Raw genomic sequence first — 12,473 nt, forward strand, 5'->3', positions numbered from 1 at the left:
TAATATGTCGTTTATTTGAAGTCACAGCATGGTTTCTACATTTGTTGCTTTTTTTATCTGAGGAGGCTTGAACGATATGGTGTGAGAGGTGTGTGAATCAGTGGATTAAATCATATTTGGAATATCGCTATCAGGTAACTGAAATTAAGTACATGGAAGGAAGTGAACTCCAGGTACACCTTTCAGAAGCATGTGGACTAAGTTGTGGTGTTCCACAGGGTTCTATTTGAACTCCCTTACTTTTTTGGTACACATTAATGATTTCCAATTACACATTAGGGAGAGATTCTCTACCAGCACTGTCTGCAGATGACACCAGTTTAATGATTGTAGGAAATAAAGAAGAAAATCTTTTGTGTAATGATAATAATAATATCAGTGAAAGCAAAAATGAAAAGGAAGAGATACCACAGACTGTGTTGATGGAAAGAAATTTTGTAGTTGACAGAAAAATGAACAATTTGGAAAAAAGTAATATTCAATATAAATGCACAGATAGTAATTTTTGTGTGTTGGTTATGCTCATTATTTTTGTGTTTACTGGATGCGAAATGGTCAGTGCACCTGTGTCAGCTGGGGTAGCATGTACTGAAATTCTGCTGTGTTGCGCACTGATCTCACAAATGGTGTGAAAGATGAAATTTGTTTTCAACCAATAATATAAAATTATATGGAAGAACTGTACTCAAATTAATAGTAGATGACAATGCGTAAGTAGGAGGTTCACTGATCTCTAGTGAATTCATTATGTAGTGGAAATACTTCCCCTAGCTGGATGATTCTATTCTCCCTTTCATAGATCACTCAGTCATCATCTAGTCTCCTTTTCGTTAGATTGTAAGTGAACAGAAATCATCATCTACTTTGCTCAGTTTGCATATATATATAAGAGTTTACTATTTCAGGACTGGGTTTCTGTGTGTCAGTAAGCACTATGAGGGTGGAATCATGACTCATAAAAGATATGGGAACGTTTTGATAAGTTTTATGACATGTTGTTTTTTTTTTGTTCCTGAATACAGAAATAGTAATGAGAATTTTGTGTCAATAATAATACATTTCTCTAAGCCAAAGGATGAAGTACATATGAAATAAGTCAGAATATGTAGCAGTAGAAAGAGGGAAAGTCTGGAATATATGATTTAGGGCTGCCTGTAACAACAAATTAAAGCTTTGGTGCTCAATTCACTAATTGGAAAAGTACATCTGTGGAAAAATGTGCCATACGCCAGCCTTTCAAGCATAAGTGAAGGTGAAATACAGTTGTCTGTTATAATAATCAAAGTAATAAACCAAGTTTTGTAACTGTATTGCCCTTCAGGCCTCAGCTCAAAGTATTATGATGATATAGAGCAAAGTAACAAAGTCAGCAAGTAAAGAATGGTGTCTGTTATATTGTGAAAAATATGATTTATCTATATGATTATAGTGGGTTATTATGGAATGCTTTTCTTTTGAGTTATTTTGTACTGAGCAAAGCATGTGTTCACTTGTTTTTTAATGAGATGATTAAATATAAAAAAACAGGTAATGGTGAAGTATATAAGGAAGTACATTGATTATAACAATAACTAAGCATAACTGATAAACAAAACAGAAATGAAGTCATAAAGAGAAGCAATAAGAAATGTATTGGTAAGTTGGAGAGACTCTTTGCAGTAGGGATTTCTTTTTTCCACGGAACATATTTGAGTTAGGCAACTTGTAGCTATCTTGTAATGTATGGCACTAAAAATGTGAATCTGAATGAAAGAGAAATATTTTGATGAAATACTAATTATGTTGAGTGTGGTTTCAATTGTCTGAGACTGCAGTCATGTGTGGGAGTTGCATTTGAGTGTGTGTGTGTGTGTGTGTGTGTGTGTGTGTGTGTGTGTGTGTGTGTCTGTGTCCATTTTTGATGAAGGCCTTAATGGCCAAAAGCTATAATTCAGAGAGTCCTTTTTGTTGGGTATATCTGTGACCCAGCATCTCCGCTATATGGTGAGTAACAACCTTCTTCTACATCTACATCTACATCTACCCATACATCTACGTGGTTACTCTGTTATCCACAATAAAGTACCTGGCAGAAGGTTCAATGAACCACCTTCAAGTTGTCTCTCTACCGTTCCACTGTTAAATGCCGCACGGTAAAAACAATCCCTTAAATTTTTTTGTGGGAGTACTGATTTCTCTTATCCCACACTGCACTGCAGTACTCCAGAAGAGGGCAGACAAGCATGGTGTAAGCAGTCTCTTTCGTAGACCTGTTTTACCTTGTAAGTGTTCTGCCAATGAATTGCAGTATTCGGTTTGCTCTACCCACAACACTATCTATGTGATCATTGCAATTTAGAGTATTTGTAATTGTAATCCCTAAGTATTAATTTACAGCCTTCAGGTTTGTGTGACTTATTACTTAATTGAAATTTATTGGATTTCTTTTAGTACTCATATGAATAACTTCACACTTTTCTTTATTTCCACATTTCACACCATACAGATGTTGTATCTAAATAATTTTGCAATTTGTTTTGGTTATCTGATGACATAACAAGATGTAAATGACAGCATCATCTGCAAACAATCTAAGAGGGCTACTCAGATTGTCTCCTATGTCATCAATACAGATCAGGAACAATAGAGGGACTGTAACAGTTCCTTTAGGAACGCTAGATATTACTTCTGTTTTACTCAATGACTTTCCATGTATTATTATGAACTGTGGCCTTTCTGATGGGAAATCATGAATCCAGTTGCACAACGGAGGTGACATACCATAAGCACACAGTTTGGTTAGAAGACGCTTGTAAGGAACGGCATCAAAAGCATTCCAAAAATCTAACAATATGAAATCATCCCCTGTCAATAGCTCTCAATACTTCATGAGTATAAAGAGCTAGTTGCGTTTCACAAGAACGATGTTTTCTGAATCCGTGCTGACTATGTATCAATAAATAATTTTCTTTGAGGTAGTTCATAATATTCGAACACAGTATATGTTCCAAAACCCTACTGCAAATCACTATTAGTGATATGGGTCTGAAATTCAGCAGATTACTCCTATTTCCCTCTTTCAGTATTGGTGTGACTTGAGCAATTTTCCAGTCTTTAGGTGTGGATATTTCTGTGAGTGAGCAATTTATATAGTTGCTAAATATGGAGCTGCTGTATCAGCATACTCTGAAAGTAACCTGACTGGTATACAATCTAGACTGGAGGAGTTACCCTTATTCAGTGATTTAAGCAGATTTTTTACACTGAGGTTATCTACTTCTATGTTTCTCATCTTGGCAGTTGTTCTTGATTGGAATTCAGGAATATTTACTCCATCTTCTTTGGTGAAGGAGTTTTGGAAAACTGTGTTTAATAACTCTGCTTCAGTGGTGCTTCATAATTATTATCATGCAGTGAAGGAATTGCTTGTATCTTGCAACTGGTGTGCTTGATGTATGACCAGAATCTCTTTGGGTTTTCTGCCAGATTCTAAGACAGAGTTTCATTGTGGAAATCATTATAAAGATCTCACATTGAAGTATGCACTAACTTTCAAACCTCTGCAAAACTTTGCAGTCTTGAGGATTTTGTTTTATTTTAAGTTTGGCATGCTTTTTTCATTGCCTCTGCAACAGTGATCTGACTTGTTTTGTGAACCATGGGGGATCAGTACCATCACTTATTAATTTATGTAGTATATACCTTTCAATTACCATCGATACTATCTCTCTGAAATAATTCCACATCTTTTCTACTCTTACATGATAAGAACGGAAGGAGAGGATACCGTCTCTTAAAAAGATGTTAAGAGCATTTCTATCAGATTTTTAAAATAAATGTACTTCGGTTTCTTTTTTGATGGTTGAGGTTGTTATGGTGTTCAGTCTACCAGCAACTGCCTTGTGGTCACTAATTCCTGTAACCATGATGATACTCCCTATTTATCCAGGATTATTTGTTGCTAAGAGGTCAAGTATGCTTTCACAATCATTTACACTTTGAGTGGGCTCATGTACTAATTGTTCAAAATAATTTTCTGAGAAAGCATTCAGTACAATTTCAGATGACATTTTATACCTGCTGCTAGCTTTAAATATATGATTTTTCTAGCATGTTCCCAACACAGCTACGACAATTTACAATTACAATACTAATCGTTTCTACAACTGCCTCACTGTGTTTTACCTGCCACCTTTTAGACGGATGCCCTTTCTGTGGTTTCCTGAGGCCCTCTAATCTGAAATACTGCCCAGTCCCTCCCACACAGCTCCCGCTACCCATGTAGCTGCTTCCTGCATGTTGTGGACTCATCACCTATTAAGCAGGACCCAGAAACCATCCAACAGATGGTGCAAGTCAAGGAATATGCAGTATACATGGTCACAGAACTGCCTGAACTTCTGATTCAGACCCTCCACTCGGCTCTGCACCAAAGGACCACAGTCTCATTGGTACCAACATGAGCTACCACCTGCAGTTGGCTGTACCCTATACTCTTCATGGCATCTGGAAACACCCTTTCCACATCCGGACTGACTCCCCCCAGTATGCAAACAGAGAGCACACTGGCTTCCTTCCCCTCCTTGACAGCCATGTTCCTAAGGGTCTCCATTATGTGCTTAACATTGGAGCTACCAACTAGCAGCAATCCCACCCTCTGTGAATGCTCATATCTGTGTGATGAAAATTATAAAGAAACAGTCTTTCTATTTGTGTTTTTGGTAGTGATTGCTTAGGTTAATGACGAAAATCAGAAAGAAACAAAATCTTGTTAGTTAACTGGCAGGAAATAAAAAAAAAGACAGGAATTAGAGTATTCTAACAGAATTAGACACTAATCAAGATAGTAAATATGAAAAATAGTAAGTATCATTTTACAAACTTCATTTAAATTTGACATTCCCCTTCAGTGATTTGAGTTAAAAGTACAGGATAACAAGAAGCAGATTCCATTCCCTTTACATTCTTTTAGGTGACCAGTTAAGTCAACACAAAAAATGAATATTTATGTGTAATGAATATGTTAATTCAAAGATGAAACAATTTAACATGGGTATAAGTGTAGAAATTAGTAGTGTTTGTTTTTTCTTCGATGTATGATGATCGTGGCATCTAACTGTGTTAGTGAAAAAAAAGTGTGAAAAATGAAACGTTTTCTTCTATGTTTTTAGGGAAACAATAATAAGAGCTTTTTCTTTTTTTCTAAAGAAGTAATCACTCGGCATGTAAATGTGTCTTTCTGTGTAACATGAAATTATGTCTTATAAGATACATGGTTTGGACAAAGTGTTGTATTTCTTTGCATTGTAGATTTATGGCCAGTTTCAGCAATCAAGACAATTCTGAATCGAAGTGTGATAAGTTTTGTAAAAATTTTGAAGCTAATTGTCTAGATACTGGATTATACAGTTGACTATTTGGCAATATCTGTCTATATAACCCAATGTGGGGATCAATGACAAACCAGATGGATTCTTTCCATGTGTTATGTTCTCCTTCCACCAAAATAATTTTTTTTCTCCAAATGTTATGATATTTTTGATATTGTCATTTATATAACACAGGACCAGTACCTAAAAATCTCAGACATTGACCCAGAACCAATTCAGTTTAGATATGAAAAACCTGTAGAAATGAATAAAGTAGTCATGCATGATGAAAATGTTTTATAAACACCTGTGCTAACTTAACTTCAAAGGAATTAACAATTTTAGACAAAACATTATCACTGAAATAGAATACATTTTTAGGCAATCTAAGCAGTGCAATTCAATAGAAATTATCACTGTATCTGAAAGTTCATGTTGCAACAAATCTGTATCCACTATTCAGTTACTCAGACAAGTATTTCTTTAAACGTACTTTGTGAGGATCTTGCAAACATTAAATCAATTCTGGTTATTGCAAACTTATAAACCGAGGATAATGGCAACCTGTTCAGATCTGTTCAAGTTCAGTCTGTAGAGTTTTGAAATGAGCAAGATACATGTTCCTCAATGCAGAATAATGTGCCACAGTCAATGAATACAAATTACAAATCAGAGAATGTACTGCATGTTATCTCAAGTTCATGTCTGGGTGTTTATTCACTAATTTAGTGACCATTTAAAATTACTAATTTGACTGTGAATGAGTAAATATTCTTGTGGATTGTGTTAAATTTCAATAATGATTATCAGCAACTATGACACTGGATCTACATTATAAGCAGAGTTATTTGCAAATCGATAATTACTGCACATATTTTATTTGTTCTGATATGATTATCTGTTTGAATGGGCAGTGTGATGAGTGACTTTATATAGTGACTGTGTTTATGATATAACTGCCAGACGTGAATAACTGTAATGTTTTACGTTATAGTTAGATAACTGCTTTCAAACAATCTTACAGGACATCAACTGCATGTAGTATGCAGTTACTCACCTATCAGTGCATAATATGATTGATTACATTATGGTTAGCTTACTACATTTGAACAATAGTTCACTTAGCAGCCAAAATGTTCGAACTTCAATTTTTGGTGTAGACAAGAGTATTGATAATAGGTTATTCACATCACTAACTTTTCTTCCAGTTTTGATGGAAGCATTGCTACAAATGCCAAACGTGCAGAGAAAATGGATAATCTACATGGAGACTAATCAATGCCATACGAGTAAAGTATTTCAAGTGGACATTGGAAGAGCTACATTGATCTGAGATTTACAACAAGTCATATTCTGATTTAGTTAGTTAGTTTGAAGTGAAACACATTAATTCAGGAGTTTCTGCCAATATTTGAAAGTAATTTCCCCTAGAAATTAATTATAAGGTGAAAGGAATTGGGACAAATAATTGGGAAGGGTATGGTGCAATTTCTGCCCAGCATTACACATTAAGATATTACATAGTTTCCCTAAAACACTTGAAATTAAAAACAGGATTGTTAATTAACAAAAAAACCATGTTAATTTATTTCTTCATATCTTTCCAATCTGAACTTCTGATATGTACTTTATGACACTGACCTCATGAAGCATTAAACACTAACACTTCACACAAAATTTATATGATAGATAAGCCAAATAAATATCCATCAGTAATACTACAGCACTTACAATTTTTAAGGGAGCATTTATAATAGCAAAACAATACATGTTATAAAAATTAATGACCCCATTGAAAGTCCCAGCAACCTTTGGTTTGCAAGTTCTCCAGGTCTCATGTTCTTAATTTCCTACCTTTCTCCAATTTCTTCAGTTTTAACCTACAGTTCATGACCAATAAATTGCGGTCAGAGCCAGGCTGTACAGGAGGTATGTTTTGATGTGGTAGGGATGCCAGCTGTCAAAATGCAGGTACTATTGGTGGTTGCTGAATTTAATGTGGGAAAAGTTGTGGATGGAGCCATCAGAGAAAAGGAAGTGAACACCCAAGAAGGTGGCACACTGGATTGAGGAGAACCAGTGAAGGAGATGGGAATGAAAGTGTTGAGGCTGTGAAGGAATGAGGATGGGGTGCCCTGAGTGTAGAACACAAAGATATCATCAATGACCCTGAACCAGGCTAGGAGTTTACAGTTTTGAAAGGCTAGGAACATTCCTCTAGAAGGCCTACAAACAGGCTGGCATAGGAGGATGGCATGTGGGTGCCCAGGACTGCGCCACTGATTTTTTGTGTAACTTCCTCTCAGAGGAGAAGCAGCTGTAGTTAGAATAAAGTTAGTAAGGTGTATGAGGTAGTGTGTCGGGAGTAGAAAAACAGCAATGTTAAATAGTGGTAAGGCCATGGGCATGAGGGATGTTGGTGTATAGGGAAATGGTGCAACAGTGATGAGTAGGGATCCAGGAGGTAAAGGGTGGATATAGTGGGGAGTCATTGAAGGAAGTGGTTGGCATCTTTGACATGGAGGCTAGATCATAGGTAACTGGTTGTAGGTGTTGATCAATGAGGGCCAATATTCTTTCAGTGGTGGCATAATTGACAGCTACAGTGCAGTGTCTAGTATTGTTGGCTTTGGGGATTTTGGGGAAGTTTTTTTTTTCTTTCATATTCTTTATTCACCATTGACCACCTGAGGTGGAATAGGCAATTTACATGGATATAATATAACACTTTCCTTGAATAATATCTTAAAGCTAAATGAACATTGCAAATAGTACCCATAGATGCTAACATACACCATAACATAAGATAAATACATTCAGTGACATCACATAATAAAATACTTAAAAATTAATGTCAATTGATTTTATATTCATAAATTCTGTTATATTGTAAAAAGGATTGATTAGTAACCATTTTAGTAGCTTGCTCCTGAAGCTACTTATGTGAGCCGACCGAGAAGAAAATGGAAGTTTATTAAATATTTTTATACTATTGATTAGATGGGCATTTCCTGTTCTTGTCAGCCTGTGCCTAGGTATGTCTAATTTTGTTTTGCCTCTGGTATTATGGTGGTGTATGTTTTCTCTCATTTCGAAATCTGCTATATTGTTTTTTGCATACAATGCTGAGGTGAATATATAAAGATTAATAACTGTTAATATTTTCAGCTGAATGAACAGTGGCCGGCAGAGCTCTAATCTACCAGAATTGCTCATTGCCCTTATCACTTTCTTCTGAATTTTTAGAAATTCAGTGATGTGAAGAGAGTGTCCCCATATCAGCAGTCCATATTCTATATGTGACTGAAAGAGTCCAAAATAAATAACTCTTAAATATTCTTTCATCACTAGGCTTCTCAGTTTCCACATTAAATACATAACTCGAGACAATTTTGTGCAGATATGGTTGATGTGTGTTTCCCACGTTAACTTAGAATCTACATGAATTCCTAGAATTTTAACTGCTTTCACCTCTATCTCTTTTGACAATCCAAGTATAATCTGCTGGTTTTTATCAGGATTGCAAAGCAGTGTATTTGATGAGAACCAATTTAGTGCCGCTTCCAGGCCATCTCGCATCATATCTTCCAGAACTGACATATTCTCATGCTGAGCAAGCAAAGTTGTGTCATCAGCATAACAGATAACAGTATTGGGGATACAATGGGGTAAATCATTGACTGCAATTATAAAAAGGAAGGGCCCAAGGACAGAACCTTGTGGAACTCCTGTCTTAACGTCTAGCAATTGTGAGTCTTTGTTTCCGACAGAGGCAAACTGCTTCCTATTGTTTAGGTATGATTCAATTACTGCCAATGCAGAGTCTTGTACACCATAGAATTTGAGTTTTGCAAGTAAGATATCATGAGAAATGTAGTCAAATGCCTTACTTAAATCGCATAAAAGAAGTGATGCTTTATTTTTATTCTCAAAGGCTGTTATTACTTCATTCACAATTGAAAGAACAGCATTGGTGGTATTTCTTCCCTTGCGGAAGCCAAATTGACTATTAGAGAGTAAGTTATGTGACTCAAAGTAGTAGTTTAGTTGGTTATAAATAAGAGATTCAAATATTTTAGAGAAAATGGGAACTATTGAAACTGGTCGGTAATTTTTGAGATCTTGTTTGTCCCCTTTTTTATACACTGGGATAACTTTCGATATTTTTAGAGTTGTAGGATAAACTCCAAACTCTAGACACCTATTAAACAGAAAGGCCAATGGTTCACTAATTATATGGACTGTTTTTTTAATTATGTTATTGGACAACCAAGAGTAGTCCATACTCTTGGAGTTTGAGAATTTTGCCACTACCTTTGTGATCTCAGTGGGTGTGATTGTCCTCCATTTAAAGGTATAGTTCCCAGCTTCTGTTTGCTTAAGTAGATCACTTGCATTAGTGTTTGTTGTTTCAATTTTGTTCCTAATATCAGTTACAGAGTCCATGAAAAAACGATGGACTACATATGGGTCAAGAGCTACGCTATGTTCATCATTCCTGCAATGCTCTTGTGCAACAACATTCCATGCAGCTTTGCACTTATTAGTAGCCCCTTCAATGTATCTTTCGTATGCTGTTCTTTTTGCCATTCTAAGCTTAGTTCTGTAGGTTCTCTTACATTCAAGATACACTTTGTACAATTCATCTTTCTGCTCCGTTCCATATTTAAGAGAATTTTTATACATGTGGTACAATGATAACATATTTTCCCTCACATTGGTAAGTTCATCTGTGTACCACTTAATGTTTTTCTTTTTAGGTCGACTTTTATGATTGATTTTTATAAGAGGAGAACAAGAATACCACAAATCTAAATATATTTTAATGAAGTTCTCAAAAGCAGCTTCAGTCTTATTTATTCCCACTTGACAGTTATATACACAGTCCCAGTTAATATCTCTGAGTTTCTGAATGAACTGGTATACCAATTCTTCCTTCTGCCCTCTAACCCAAGTCACCTTTTCCTTAGCATTGGCGCTAGTGTTGGAGGGGAGTCCTTTAGTTTTGTTCAGGTTGAGTGTGAGGAGTATTGGATCGTGGTCTGCAAATCCCCCACCTACAATACTGACAGTGTACAAATCCCTATCAAAGTTAACAATGATGTTATCTATACATGCTCCATCACGTGTGGCATTTCTATTACTACAATATAGATTGAACATTCTGAGGAGGTTGAAAAAATACTTTGTGGCTTGCTCACAATCATTTCCCATTTCTATGTTGAAGTCCCCGCAGACAGCAATTTTTGATTTAGATTTTAACAACTTTTCCATTATTAATTCAAATTTCTCAAAGAAAACAGACATGTCACCCCTTGGTGATCTGTAGAGACTTACAATAATTAGGTTATGATCCACAAGATTTACACAGGTGAATTCCCCATCCATTTCAGACCAGTATGGGCTAATATCAATTTTTCTGAAAATTGTACCCTCTTTGACAAAAATGCCTGCCCCCCCCATTTTTTTTCACTTCCCGACACTTCACATCTGCAGCAACATATCCCTGAGGAATAAAGCAATCTACCTCATTACTCCTCAGCCAGTGCTCTGATACACAAATAACATCTACTTTCTTATCAACGCAGAAATGCTTCACTTCCAACAATTCATTCCTAATGCTACATAAATTCACTTGCATCACAGTTAGTGTTTTGTTAATATGAGAAAGTTTTTTAGTCATATTCTGTGTTGTGTCCTGTTCTGTGTCCTGCTGAGGCTCCAAAAATCCTTGAGAAGCTTCTACATTTCGATTACTTTCACTATTATTATTTAGAGAAGGTTGTTTTGATTTGTCACCCCCTACAGACAGTATCAGTTTCCCTTATTTTTGATTATTTTACAGATATCAACGAGCATTTTACTAAAAGTCATTGAACCCAGTCTATTTAAATGAACACCGTCCCTACCCAGACATTTGTCACTCAGGAATTTGTTTGGGTCAACGAAAATCGCACCAAGTTCATCGCACTGTTCCCTAATGCCACTGTTTAAATTGTTTATGTGAGTATTACTCACCGATCTTCTTTGTAAAATTCCACTGATTACCAGTCTTGAGCCTGTATAAACAGTTTTGGCACAGTGAATTACGTTTCGTGTTTCATTTATTATTTCTTCCTGGCTGTTGCTTCATAATGAATTTGTCCCTGCATGTATTATAACAGCTTTGAAATTTGTCTTAGGACCACTATTATTTCTGGAGTTAGAATCATGCTTTTTGATATTCTTAAAATGTTTTGCGAGTTGTTGAGGTTGAATGCCAGGGCGAACATCAATATCACAGTTCGGAACTACCACATTTTTTAGTATGGAATCGCCAATAACGAGAAATTCCTTTTCATCAACCTGTTTTGATGAGACACTGGAATTTTCGAGTTTGTTCTTTTTCTTGTACATAACTGTTTTCCAAATGTATTTGTTTACAGATTTTCCACTCCGTATGCCCTCTGCATCTTTTTTCACTGAAATTTGCGCATGAGAATCGTCCTTGTTTTGTATTGTACTTGACAAAGAATTTCCACATACACAAGAAACTGTTTCACGTTATAATGGTGAGGAGGGAAATGGATTCAGGGGAGAGGTTCTGGGAAGGACCTAAAGCTTTAACTAGGGATTGGAGGTTGGACATCTAGTATGAGATCACTATTGGCTTTCCAACCTGGAGTTTTCATTGTTTGAACCCTGAATTAAACTGGATGTTATGTTTGACATCTGGTACAAGATCACTGTTGATATTCCAAACTGGAGTTTCCATCATTTGAATACAGAATGAAACTACATGAAAACATCAAATATTCTGCCTTGACTGCCAGTAAATTTTGACTGCAGATTTAATGAACACTAAGAAATTGCTATGAACAGTTACCACAAACTGGTGCTATATCTATACTGGGGACAGAACTGACAGCTTTTGGCACTCATGTGATGTATCTTCTGTAGTCTACATAATTTTTCTGTCTTGGCATTTACATTAGTTTTAGAAGACCCAGAAATAGTGCCATGCTTATTTTAGGGTGCAACAGCAACAAACCCAAAAAAACTACTTTAAACTAAAATTCTGGGAAAGCCTGCATAGTTACTTACATACTAACTGTATTTCAGTTTGTTTTTAAGCTGGTTTCTAGG

At 35.8% G+C, this 12,473-nt stretch overlaps 1 protein-coding gene across 6 annotated transcripts in view; it reads right to left on the reverse strand.

Annotated features, from left to right (window-relative positions):
• Positions 1-12,473, reverse strand: part of LOC126267827 (putative thiamine transporter SLC35F3) — a 652,799-nt gene that overhangs the window by 199,359 nt on the left and 440,967 nt on the right. The gene's annotated exons all lie outside the window — the stretch shown is intronic.

The sequence above is a fragment of the Schistocerca gregaria genome, chromosome 1 (genome assembly GCF_023897955.1).
Source record: "Schistocerca gregaria isolate iqSchGreg1 chromosome 1, iqSchGreg1.2, whole genome shotgun sequence".
In the NCBI taxonomy this organism is placed as follows: Eukaryota; Metazoa; Arthropoda; class Insecta; order Orthoptera; family Acrididae; genus Schistocerca; species Schistocerca gregaria.